Source organism: Polypterus senegalus, chromosome 9, assembly GCF_016835505.1.
Source record: "Polypterus senegalus isolate Bchr_013 chromosome 9, ASM1683550v1, whole genome shotgun sequence".
Lineage (NCBI taxonomy): Eukaryota > Metazoa > Chordata > Cladistia > Polypteriformes > Polypteridae > Polypterus > Polypterus senegalus.
Window position 1 is genome coordinate 157,865,659 of NC_053162.1, and position 14,365 is coordinate 157,880,023.

At 38.9% G+C, this 14,365-nt stretch overlaps 1 protein-coding gene across 2 annotated transcripts in view; it reads right to left on the reverse strand.

Annotated features, from left to right (window-relative positions):
• Nucleotides 1-9,031, reverse strand: part of st3gal4 (ST3 beta-galactoside alpha-2,3-sialyltransferase 4) — a 157,519-nt gene extending 148,488 nt beyond the window's left edge. For both annotated transcript variants that reach the window (XM_039764071.1, XM_039764073.1), the window contains exon 1: nucleotides 8,816-9,031. The gene's annotated coding sequence lies outside the window, so the exon portion shown is untranslated. The remainder of the gene's footprint in view (nucleotides 1-8,815) is intronic.
• Between the last annotated feature and the right edge of the window lie 5,334 nt (nucleotides 9,032-14,365).

Genomic DNA, 14,365 nt, shown 5'->3' on the forward strand with positions numbered 1-14,365 from the left:
TGTTAATTTTCTCCCTGTGCTTAAAAATCATTAAAAAACCATCCTGATTCGCCGCGGGTTGGCTAGTCTATATAAGTAAAATTGTAGGTTGTTTGGAAATCTGTTTGTTTGTTTGTCAATTATGCAAAAATGGCTGAACTGATTTTCACAAACTTTTGGACATGGGTTGCTGTTGGTGCAACTTAGGCAATATGACACATTAGGGACAGGTTGTAATGGAGTAGGGGCAAACCAAAAAAACAGCCCAAATGCATAGACTACAGTTTCCAAGAGGCTGGAGGAATGTGCTGTAGCTGATAAGCAAAGATAGTCATCGGCATGCAAAAAGCTTTGCAGTGGCCAAAGCGGACTCTCATCTAAGACTACAGGTATGCAACATCGTCTTCTTCACAACTAATCTGGATAACAATTTCATTGTCTCGCAGGACTACAACTTGTCTCACCACTGGTTGTGTATCCAAATGTCAATGCCGGGAACTTCAGCTAGTAATGAATAAATAGCTTGACCTTTTTATCAGTGCAGGAAAATTGCGAGTAATTTCTGTTTATCAGGTCGTCAGCTATATAATCATAGAGTGCAGAAGACAAAATATAAATGACAGAAGTAATTAAATAACATATTGTATTAAATTGAATTTATGTGGACAGCTGAAACACCCAAAGTAGGTAGTCAACATTACCTTTAAAGTACAGCTTTACCAAAACTCTAACAAATAGATAAAAAAAACTTCTCCATGCACAGCTTCAACAGCATGAATTTGGAAAGGCATTAAAGCAAAGCATGAGAAATGATTATGGATTTTCATTATTTATAGTTTTGTAGCCTGCGGTGGGCTGGCGCCCTGCCTGAGGTTTGTTTCCTGCCTTGCGCCCTGTGTTAGCTGGGATTGGCTCCAGCAGACCCCCGTGACCCAGTAGTTAGGATATAGCAGGTTGGTTAATGGATGGATGGATAGATAGTTTTGTAGCAGCAGCAGCAGCCCGTCACTAAATTTTCTAGGTGCAGGAAACAGTATTTTACATGTCTAATCTCATTCAATGCTACTCCAGTCAATAAAGTTAAAGGAAGAGGAATAACTGTGAATCAAACATCACAAGCATTTCCCCCCAAAAAAAATCATCTTTGTGTGGGACAATCCCAAGACATATGACGTAGAAAGGCCACAGCTTGATCACATCCTCCCTTAGTTCCCTCATATACTTTGGATAACTTAACTATTCAAAGATATCATTTTAAGAATAATTTCACCATCTGTTGCATGAATTGATAAAGTGTATATCATGAATGACTGAATTCCATTCCTCACCTGAGATATTAACTAAGAGGTCCTTTTCTCATTTTTACCTAATGTCGTCTGGAGGTGCACACTGCAAACTCCTCCTCACTACTAGCTAAAGTGTATTCAAGTGTAGCGATACAAATGGAAGATTAGGGAAATGGGACAAGTTCCTTTTGACAAAGTTTCTAACTTGTTTTGCATGCCATGCATTGAAATGTACAAACACATACTGTAAAAAGTTTAAAGAAATGTAACAAAATCCTGTAAACACAAGTATGAAGTGTTTGAACTTTACTTTTCAGAACTTTACTGTAATATGAAACAACAGTGTTTAAGTTTACAACAAAGCATGCGTCTTCCTGTCTGATGTCAGCAGGAGGTTACTCATAGTGTCCGATACAAGGCAATTTAAAACTTACAATGTCACCAAAATAACTTTTTTATTCAGTCCTAAAGACAATTGGGAGGAAGTAAAGACTGAACACACAAGACATTATGTGCTCACTGCTATGGGTTTGGGTGAGAATTCTTGCAAGAGAATTGTGAACCGGCTGAAATTAACAGATTAGAAGGAGCACCGGCCAACAAAGAGGCACAGTAGTCAATGTGGCCCGTGATTAAAAGCGTGGACAAGCTCTTTAGGATCTGAAAGAAAAAAAAAAAAAAACAGAAATAGGCAGAGGTGAAAGTAAGACCCTTTCTTCATGGGAAGAATGTCATTTTTATACTTCTGCCAGGATTCCCCTTCTGGCTGGGGTTCAAATTCTTGTTTTATTTTTTGTTGTACATTTCTGATTTATATATAACATTGCTTTTGTTTACATTTTGCATTATTCTTTACATTTTATGCGTCTGTTTTCATGCCTTTATTAAGTGCCACATGTTTTGTGTTGAACTCCCCACCTACCCATCAATACCAAAGGCAGGGGTAACCCACAGTCCCTTGCGGTTCATTTGCATGCAGTTGGGAGTGGTGGGTTTCGTGAATTTGCGATTTTTTTCTTGTGCCATGTGATCTGCTGGACCTTTGAACCTGTGCTCTGTTTTTCTTTATACTACCTTTTGAATTTGGATTGGGTCAGATTTACTTGGATTGCCTTGTGTTTTCAGGCAACTCACTTTTGCCTTTTTGTGCTTCATGTTATTACAGAGCATTTTTGGAACGTTGTGCTTGGGTATGTCAGGAGTTTCATAGCAGTAGTATCATCAGTTACCCCTGTCATAGTATGGCCACCTTGGCAGTCTGAAAGGGCATTCATTTTCTTGAAATATGATATAGCAGCAATTAACATGAGTTCTGCTTGGTTGAAGTTTAACTTTAAACAGTTCTACTACATTGAACATTTATCTTCTTCCATTCAAGTCATGAGCTGGGCTGTCTCTGCTGAAAGGAAACTTCAATAACTGAAATCATTCACATAAAAATGATAACCAAGCACAGAGGTATAAATAATAAGACCTTGTGATTCAGAAAAGCTGAAGGCCAAGGCCTGATCCTTGAGGAATTCCCTGAATGACCGGCGCAAAGTCTTGCCAAGACGGACAAACTCCTGCACTATTTTATATAGCTTTATAGAAGCAGCAGCCCATCGTTACATTTTCTAAGTGCTGGAAACACTACTTTACAAAGTCTAATCTCATTTGTTGTTACTTCAAAAATTGAAATTAAAGGAACAAGAATAATTGTGAATCAAACACTATCAGATAATTAAGTAAGCATTTTCCCCAAAAACTGGTCTTTGCATAGGACAAGCCCAAAACATATGACCTGGAAAGGCCAGAGCTTGAGCACATCATCCTTAGTTAGGGTGCAGTTCCCGATACATTTTGGATAAGTTAACTCTTCTGAGATATCATTTTAAGCTAATTACACAATGGATTAATCAAAAGTGTGTGTTACAAATGAATGAACTCCATTTCTTATCTGAGATATTAACTAAGAGGTCCCTTTTTGCCTAATGTCACCTAGAGGTGCACACTATGAAATAACCTGATAAAGTTTAGAAAGACTACCAATATCCTCCTTAGTGCTGGGAGGTATACCGGTTCATACCAAAAACCTTTTTTTATCTTTGTTATGATATGGATTTTCCTTATACCGCAATACTGGTTTAAATATCCTAAGCAATGTTTGGAACATGGCACAGTGGGAAAGTGTTTAAGGGGGGACCTTTTTCACTGCTACACCACTAAACACTCATGCAACGGAGTATAAGCATTAGTGGAGGTATTGAGCGGTGAAAATGGACAGAGAACATTCTGAAACTGAAGCTGTAGCAGACGATAAAGTTGAACATGATGACAAAGAAGAACTTCTGCCGAAAAAAGGAGCCGTGTCTGTTGTCTGGAGATACTTTGGTTTTAAAAGGTCGGATGTGAACCAAACAACTATTTACTGCAAATGCTGTAGAGCTAAAGTTGTCGCCGTAGGCCGGAGGCGACAGCACAAGCAATTTGCTGCACCACCTCAGCCGCACACATGCTTTGGAGTACCATGAATGTATGGAACTAAGATTGGTGTCCTCCACGTCCTCGGGTAAACCTGAAAAAGCTAGAGGACACTCAAGTCAGACGTGTTTGCTAGAGGTACTGCCTACGACAAAAAGAGCAAGCGGTGGATCAACATAACCAACGCTATTACAATCCATATAGCTAACATGTCAGTGGACAGAGATTGTTAAAATTAACAGAAAGTGTAGTTGGTTTACAAAAATATTTACTACTAGACATTAAGCCCGTTACAATAATGGGCACTAGATCAGTAGTGCCTAAACATTAGTAGGAACAGTCTGTATTAAATGGCAAGGGACCTTGACCTCATTTTGTTTCTTGTCTTAATTTTTTTTTTTTTGTCAAAAATATTTTTGCAAGAAGCCTAAAGTAAAATGATAATAAAAATAAAATAGAAACGTATGACAATACAGTAAGTATAATTAATATTGCCTTAGAGTAAAACTTTGTAACAATCTGTAAGACACAATATCTGAAGAAGATATTTAGGTAAAGTTTTCTATTTTTTTACCTCATGAAATTTTTCTATAAAATGTCATTACAGACAACATTTCTTGTAAATATTCTGTCTGAGTTTAGCAACAGTTTGCCTTGATCAGGACCATCTACAACCTTGACAACATCATCTGGAAAACTTCTAACTCTTGATAATGCAACATATAACTGACCGTGGCTGAATATTGGTTCTGGCAAGTAAATGGCAACTTTTTGTAAGGTTTGCCCTTCAGCTTTATTAATTGTTATGGCAAAGGCTAATGTAACTGGAAATTGTCGCCTTCTTATGGTAAAGGGTAAATTAGTAGAGGATGGAGCCAAATCAATACGGGGAATATTCTGACGCTCATTTTCTTTTTTACAATCGATCTATTTGCTCGTATTTTTCTTTGTCTTTCAGCCTTTCTTTTGTTGATGTTTACTTGTTGAGCTGAATGTTCTTCCAGGAGATGTTGCTTATATGCGATTTGATTGTCTGTGTCTTTTGTCCTGCTTGACGTATCCTTCTTTTTGGGTGGTATGTTGTTATTAGATACGTCCGTAATATTTTCTCTTACAGTAATACTGGCTTGTATGTGGCTGTAATATGCACCACTGTATTGTGTGTCTTTAATTTTCTCTCGCAGTAATACTGGTTTGTATTTCCATAAAATGCCTCTAATTTTCTCTGACAGTAATACTGGCTTTCATGTCTGTAATATGACTTTAATTTTCTGTCACAACAGTGGGCAATCAGCAGAGTGTCCCCAGCAACTGATTTAATGTGTGGTGTGTACTTGATACCCGTGCCTGTGGCGTCTCCCCAGCAAGTATTTTAATCTGTGCTGGCGTGCAGCTGATTATTTTATGTGTTAAGTTTTCCCAGCAACGGATTTTATGTGCGCGGCCGCGACTACCCAATCAGAACTCTCCCCACCAATGGTGTCCTTTATTTCTTATCATGCGCAGCCGTGGCAAGGCCATTCACCGTGTGCCCAGCTTCCAATGTGTGTGTGTCCACGGTGCCAATCGCATGGGTGGGGCACGGTGCGATGTGCGGCGCGGCCCGCGCATGCGCACTTCACCAGAAGACACACACACACGAACACCTGGACACACACAGGGGTTTTATTAAAGAGGATTTATTCCTTTTCTAAGACACGTTCAGTGCAATACAACTTTGACAAGCACCTCTGGATATTTTACTAAGGCTAAATGCCTCTTTGGATGGTTGAAAATATGTTGTCAAAATTTTAATTTAAGTTGTTTGCAAAATTTGTTCAATAAAAAGGTTCTGACTGCAACTGTCATGCAATGTGATTCTTTCTCTTCATTAGTGCTACCCCCTTGAACGCTATCACTTTATGGGGCCATGCAGACCTGTATTAATCCTTGTGTGCACATTAAAATGTTTTTTTTTTTTGTACAATGTACAAATCTCATGACAGTGGAATAGGTTATTCTTAGCCAGTCTACTGCAGTAATTGCAGTGGAAAATGTGGTTAACATCCACTCATGCATGGAAACAAATACCATTGAATACGGTGAAACTGGTATAATTTTGAAAAATACCGTGATATAGAATTTTGGTCATACCGCCCAGCACTAATCCTCCTCACTTCTAGCTAAAATGTATTCAAGTGTTGATACAGACGGCACATTAGGGAAGCAGGGAAAGTTCCTTTTGCCAAAGTTTCTAACTTGTTACGCGCTCCATGCATTGAACCCTATAAACACATAAAATGAGCGACTGCAAGTAGCAACGTTACTTCAGAATTCACAATGATATGTGAGAAAAATAAGTGAGAGTAAAAACTACACATTTTAATGACTCGCAGATGGTGGAATGGAAGCACTTTATGATACACTGGTGGCGAGTGACCCTACAATGGACCACTTGGTTCTTCAACAGCTGGTGAGCCACACTGCTCAGGTCTTCAACGGCGTCACACACTACCAGCTGCTTTGCCAGCACAAACACACCGCCAAGCTCGCCAAGGCAACTCATCTACCACACTCTCCCCTGACTATGAGAGCTGACCCAAGGCCAGAGTGCTCACCCAGACCACTGCACTTCAGCTGGCTTCTCCCCTCTGACACGAGCCTGGTCACCAGAGGAACGAGTCCCTTTCAGATCCCGACCCAACAGTACTAGAATTTAAAAATGGCTTACACTGGTGATGATATAAAGAACCACCTCAACACACGTAGAAAAGAAAAACAGCACAGGTCACGTCTGGAAAAGGCTTTCTGTTTGAGGCACGAGAATTTCAACCAGGGATTGTGGGAAATGTACTTATTATTAAAAGAGAAGCCCAGAACAGACACACACAGGCTTTCACTATTGCCACTTTTATCTAATTATGGAGTTAGTTCAGAAATAGATTTGTGCAAGGATGTGAAAACAGCACAACAAAGGCTCTTTCACAAGAGTAATGCAAAACTAACAAGTCTGGCTTCTCACAGGAAACCTTAACGTTAGGACAAAAATAATAAAAGCAGGGACAGATTTGGAAAAATTATGGCAGTAGAATTTTGTAACAACTATAATTTGAATTCTTTTGACTCATACATTAAATATTACTCTTTAGTAAGCTAATGAGGCAAATATAAATCTTACAAAAGCAAATATTACAAACCTAACTGAGGGAGTCTCTGACAAAGCCAGCACAGAACAGTTTTAAAGAATTTGTTAAAATGAAAACATCCTGAATTATCTTGGAAATCACTGATTCAATAGTACCGATATAATAAAACTTTGAATTGTTTATTTTCAGTATTGATTTTAAGCAGCATTTTTCAGTTACTGTTAAGAAAAATGTGAGAGAATAAATTTTGAATGTGCACAGAAGATAAATCAAGTGGTCCATGATGATGTCATTCATTAGAAATCACGTACTGAAATCCCCCCAAGGTCTGCACACATTAAAATTCAAGCCCGGCACTGTATTTGTCCATTTATGAAAGCCAATATTAGTTTATTTAGAGGATAGCTGGGTAACTACTTGATGGCTATTATAGTCTTTTAAAGTTGCCATTACTTTTAGTACTTATATTATTGTATATTCTATTATAGAAAAAGGCACACTATTGTTCACATGAATAATGGAGGTTCTTTTTATAAAAAGCCATTGAATGAGAATTCTGTTTTTGCCGTGGTAGCAAATAAATATTGAGTTATCGCAAAATTTCCGTTGTATTGGGTGTCAAATACATCCCATTTCCAAGACTGGGGTTGTAAAAATTCATCCACATTTTACCAAAAGGGGCTCTCTTGACCCACAATCATAAAGTTGGCCCAAAGCAATTGAACCTTTCAGTGCTTTGGTATGGTGCTGCACAAGTCAGAGTGTGCCAAGTCTGCCAGCGAATACTGTATCCATTCTGGGTCGGCAAATCTCACCTATAATTTAATACAAAATTTCTTCTTGAATAGTTTGTGAAAAATAAAGCACCCCATGCCTCTTAATTCTTCAGGGTGCCTGTTAAATTCCATAGCTCACCTTGAACTGAAGTTATGGGAGTGCGTCAAGTGTGTCATTGAATCTGACTAATGTATTCATATTGGGCCAAACAGCATTCACATGCAATTAGAATGTAAACCCTTAATGACACAAATCAATGTATATATTTTAATATATTGTGCTTGCCTAATATTACAGTGCTGAAAGAGATGTGATTAAGAAGCGAACTTTATCCTGGTAACTGGTATACTGTTTCCATATCACTGGTATACTGTTTTTTGTTCTTTTTTAAACATACTATTATCGATCATATTCCAAAGTTTGTTCCAAGATATCCTTTTAGACATAAAGATAAACTTAAAAAAAAAAGCTTCAGGGTCAAAACGATCATCTGCAAAAACTAGAAAATACAAAAAGTGATGTCTTTCACGTCACCGCTCCATATTCGACCAGATTAAAATAGCAATTCATTACAATAATTAAAATTATATTTTGTTAAAGTAAAATATGCTGGGTTAGAATGAAAACAAAGTTTGACTTCTCCTTTATGATCTGTTCTCTGTTGTTTAAAACAAACAACACAATAGATCGTATACAAACCTTACATTAACCCCCAGTCTTTATGGGTACTGAATATGAAAACAAAATGTGATTTTATAGCATTGAGACAAGGCCAATTAAACGTGAAAGAATGATCGGATTATGGAAAAAATCAGCGGCTGAAGGGCTGCAGACTTCCAGGAGATCGCTTAATTCTGTTATTCTTTTCCCATCAAAATGATGCAACTGCAATACAATGCTCTATGAAATTATATGCTGTCTTCGATCAGAGGCTGTTCAGCGTCTTTTATTGTTACTTTTTTTAAAAAAACCTAGAAGACACAGAGGCATCATGTGAAGATTTTCAGCCAAGAAACAACAGTACAGCACACTCCTAAGAAGTCTGTTACAGACAATCACACGCTTTAGAATAATACGATATCTTGAGCCCCTTAATCTCGAACGTTTCTTGTTTTCTTTCTTTCTTAATCCACACACTGCCAACACCACCACCCCCTTCCCCTTTACCCTCGCAGCGCAGCTCACCTCTTCCACTCGTTTGCGGTCCGTACGAAGAAAGAGCGAGTGTACATTCGCCCGTCTGTGATCAGTATTCCGTCGCCGAAAAAGCGGAATCGGATCGGTGCATCCGACACTCGGAGCTTTCACAAAGCGCCAGTCTTCGTCTCTTGGAGATGGAGCCACACCGAGATCAACCAGCTCGCTGTCATAAACCAGCCTAAAGCAATCCTGCGAGGCATCTTGTAACGGCACTCCGTCGGCGCATGCGCATATTTAAAGCGGGGGTGCCAAGGGCGGAGGAGCGGTAAAGGGTTGTCTGTTCGCCTTCTTGATGATGAGCACTGTTTAATCAAATTTATTACTAAAACAGGGAAACATAAGCTGACGAAAAGTAATTATTTAAGGATAGATGTGAGTGCACGCATTTCTTCGCCAGTCCGCACCGATGTTTAAATGAAATCGCATTTTTAAAACTGGTCGCAAACTTCAAAGCCGATTTCAGTTCGTATCTGGAGGTAGCACGAGTGTCCAGGAGGCTCAACACACGCATTCGGGAATTCTGTAATGCAATGCACGGTAGCGTTTATTTTCAATTTTAAAAGTAACGAAGTTTTGATGATATTATAGCTGACGAATACAGGTTTTATATTTTTTAATTACCGTTTGCCATCCAGTTATCACTCTTGCACAAACAGGTTTTTGGGATTTCTTTCGGGATAGGATAGGAAACCGCAACCCTCAGTCAGATGAAGTGAGTTTTGTTGATATTTTACCAAAACACCAAGAGCCACATTTATTCGTTTTTTTATCTCACTTCTGTTTTTTAAAATTCTCTTTTTCAATCGAAATCTTACTATTGAGCAGGCTATGAGAAAAAGGACGCACAGCAGGTGGCGTTGCTGCCTTACGGCACTGGGACTCCCGTTTGATTCCCGCGAGACAGTGCATCTTACTGGAGAAGTTTGTACACGTATACACCTGCACATCCATGCAATAATCTAATCGGCCAATCATGTGGCAGAAGCGCCATGCATAAAATCACGCAGCTGCAGGCCTGGAGCTTCAGTTAATGTTCACATCAAATAACACAATGGGAAAAATGTGATCTCAATGATTTGACGGTGGCATGATTGTTGGTGCCAGACAAACTGGTTTGAGGATTTCTGTAACTGCTGATCTCCTGAGATTTTCAAACACAACTGTCTGTAGAGTTTTTTAAAAAAAGAACACATCATGTGAGTGTCACTTCTGAAAACAGAAATGCCTGAGATGAAAGTGGTCAGAGGCGGATGACCAGACTGGTTTGAGTTGACAGAAAACATATAACTCAGGTAACCACTCTATACAGCTGTGGTGAGCAGAAAAGCATCTCAGAAGGCACAACATATCAATCCTTGGACCTTGGGCTACAAAAGCAGAAGACCCCATCAGGTTCCATCTTACAGGAAGTAGAGGCTGCAGTAGGCACAGCTTCATCAAAATTAGACAGTTGAAAACTGGAAAAATGTAACCTGGTCTGATGAATCTCAATTTCTGGTGAGGCACAGAGGTTGGGTCAGAATTTGTTTTCAAAAGCCTGAATTCATGCAGACAACCTACCTTGGATCAACAGTCCAGGTCGTGGTGGTGGTGTAATTGTGTCAGGAATGTTTTCTTGGCACACTTTGGGCCTATTAATAGCAATTAGTCATCACTTGAATGCCACAACCTGAGTATTGTTGTTTTCTGGACGTGTGAATCACTTCATGGCTGTTATTTACCCATCTTCTAATGTCTACTTCCAGCACGAATGTGCACCACATCAGAAAGCAAAAGTCACCTCAAATGGGCTTCTTGAACATGAAAATAAAGTTCAGTTTCCTCCAGTGACCTTCCCAGTCAACTTTGAGATGTGGCAAAACAAAGTTTGCAGTTTGAATGTGCAGCTGACAAATCTGCCGAAATTACAGTACGTGATTTAATAAGGTCAACATTTACCAGAATTTCAAAAGAATGTTTCCAGCATCTTGTGGAATTCATGTCACAGTCCAAGAAACTGAACCTGTTTTCAGACTATAATGAGGCCCAACCCAGTAATAGTAAAGCATTCCTAATAATGTGCTCACTGAGTCTACAGTACATATTACAGAGAACAAACCTGCCTACCTGCCTACCATAGTCTAGAATCAAAAGTGCACGAGGCACCCGTCTGACTTGCACAACACTTGGCAGGCTTTGCAAAAAAAGCCCTGTACATAGTCTAGTTAGGATTGTAGGGAATGTACTAGTATGCCAAGCTATGCTGCGCTTATTACCTCCAGATCCCTAACATCCATCCATCCTTCCATCTACTATACATTACTGGTTTATTGTTGGAGGTTATTGAGCCAACATCAGATACAAGGCAGGAACCTACAATGAATACGTGCTGAGAGGTACTGTAATACCTCCTGGGCAGTAAATGGGCAGTATCAGGAGCTCGCAGGACCATCTTAATGTATAGGCACAAGGGGCACTGGCCGGTGGCCCCAAGAGCATAGGGGCCCACAATGTTTCTGATGCCTACAGTATGTATGTTTCTGTTTTTCTATCAAAACAGGAGCCCCGGCACAGTTCATTGCCAAGGCACCTATGATGCTGTTACGATGGCCCTGAGTTTCACCCCTTACTTGCAGAATGGCATCTTAATCCTGCAGTAGAGAGCAAAGTGTAGGGTCTCTGTCCTCAAACCTTTAAGAAAATGAGCCTTTTTCATGACTTTAGTTTACTGTTAAATTATTTGCATGTGACATTAACAGAAAAAAGGTGGCTACTATTGAGTGTTTCATCAGGACTGCACTGTGCGGCATAATGTGGCTGAAATAGTAAGGAGCAGTCGAGGTAAGCAATAGTAATGCTACTGTTTGCTGTCTCCTTTATGGAAAAGTATGTTTTCAGAACACGTTCCAAGTTGAAATAGATCCATCTTTTCTAAGCTCAAATATCTGAAACAAAGTCAATTGTGGAACAGAAAGCAAATCACAATCATGGCATATAACATTCTCAAGGTGACTTGTCAAGCTTTCTGTTGTCATGAATACAAATATAAAATTCCTCTGTTCTTAAGAAAATGCCCATTCTTATCACAAGAGGATCACATTTGAACATCAAGAAATCACATTTCTTTTAACATTTTTGTTTTAGCTGTGATACATTTTTGTTGTTTACTGTGTCTGTTCTTATCTTTTAGAAAACAATAACCCCTTTCCCTGAGAGAAAATAAAGTTGTGTTGTGAAACTGGGTTTTTAACCACTGTCTGCATCTCAAGAAGTGTAAAGCTGTCTTCTGGTATCACCTGCAAACAGACCATGAGAGGAATGAAACACCTTCAAAATAATCTGTATGGTTGCCGTTAAAACATGGACAAGCTGAAATACTTCAATATGTGATATGGAAACAGGAGCAAGGAGTACAGTAGGTAAGCGGTTTTGTGTTTTCTATTAGATAAAATGAAGTTATATCATTTAACACATTCTCTTTTATCACAGTGCTAGAAAATGGCAATATGTTGCCTGTTGGTTGGATATGCAACTGATAACTTCATTGTACCCTGAACATGGAACGATACTACTGTTCTTGTAATTTCCATCATCATTTATGTTTTGCTCAAAATAACTTGTGAGCATTTTTAATTATGAACTTTTTGTTTTTCAAGCTCTTGTTTAATTTTAGCATTGTAACAATTATGTCTTCCTGCTGACATTTTGTACTTGGTTTGCATGAAAGGTGCCATACTTGCAGTATATCTCTATGTACGGCTGACAATAACACTTTAGGTTTTACAAATTTGAGTCTCTTGCGTCTATTCCCAAGCAACCTACTGTATAAGATAAAACTTAAAGTGAAGTGCATTTTATTATTAAATGGATTACAAAATGCATTCCAGGAGACAGCTTATCTCAAGTTTCAATGATGAATATGCTCGACAGGATGTAACTGCCAGTTATAGAGGATGTATACTTTTTTTTTAAACTATCCTTTTCAATCATCATTTACAAAGTTATTTTTTCAGTTTCTCTTGCCACAATACATTATTTGCTGCAGGAATATTAGCAGCATTGTTAATGTTTGCAATATGACCTTTATTGAAATGTAGAAGGCATTGCATTTACTTACTAAATGTGGCAAAATGCATTGCAGAAGATGAAAACATGAAATCTTAATGTGTTGAATGTAACTGCCAGATAGGTGTTATATATACAGGGTGACACAGAAAAACGGGAACTTTTGAAAAACCCAATAAAAATAGAAGAAATTTAACAAAAAAAATGTATTGACAGCGATTGATCCACTACAACTTGCCTTTTAAGAGACAGTAATCCATATTATCAATGTCTGAAAATTACGTCCTGTAGATGGCGTCCTCCTGTACGTATGCATTCTTCCAATCTGCTGTTGAGGTTCCCCATTGATCGCTGCAACACCTCAGCTGGGATACCACGAATTTCGTCTTGAATTCTTTGTTTCAGTTCATTCAGTGTCCTTGGCCGAGTCGTGTGGACCCGACTCTTAAGGTAGCCCTACAAGAAAAAATGACAAACGGAGAAATCCGGTGATCTTGAGGGCCAGGGAATGTCAATCTTGAGATGACACGGTTACCGAACAATTCTCGCACAGCTGCCATTGATTGCCTTGCAGTGTGCGATGTCACACCATCCTGTTGAAACCAGGTTTCGTGAAATTGTGGAAAATTGTTCAATGCAGTTTCGAGGGAACCCGACCATGACGCCCTAAGTTGAAATAAAGTCAGAACTCCCTCTGCGCGCGTTAAAAACTATCACTGTTTTTGTAAAACATTTTTATGGCGAAAGTACGCTGTTGACTGTTCCACTGATCCATGATTACTAAATGGCGAGACTGTTTACAGCTCAAGGTCCCTGTTCCGCAGTGCTGCCAACTGTACATGGCTGCCACTACGCATTTCAAAAGTTCCCATTTTTCTGTGTCACCCTGTATTTGTAGCTAGTAATACACAAAGGGAGAAAATGAATCACATAACTTAAAATAGTTTTTTATTCCTAAGCTTTTGACACCTATAAGGCATCATCATCAGAGGAAAATGATTAGACATAATAGGAATCTAAGGCAGTGTATAGCAAATGAGAGGTTGGGGTGCATCAATAAGGTGGGGATCTGAGGTTGCTCTTCAGGCATCTTGGAATTAATTCATGTCTGATGCAACTATGAAGGAAGAAAAGTTTTTCATAGCTGTGGGCTTCTCGGATAGCTGATGTTTCCCATCGTCTTACATGGGAGGGCTTCTTGCCCCTGAATTTCATACGAATGGAAGCAAAGGTCTGTGAAACTGTTTGCATAGTTGTAGCTAGTAACCCATTTCTTTTCCATATAAATCTCTCTATTATATAAAAAATCCTTTGACGTGACAAGTCTTTTTGTAGACACGAATTTTTGGAAGAAAGATTTTTTCAAGTCCCGCGAGACAAGACTTTTGCCTTGAGATTTTTTCAAGTCACACCCTCCTCTCAAACATTTTCAAACAAGACTACAGTCATCTCAACTCTCATTCGTGTCAATTCTTTTGTCAGACACACTTC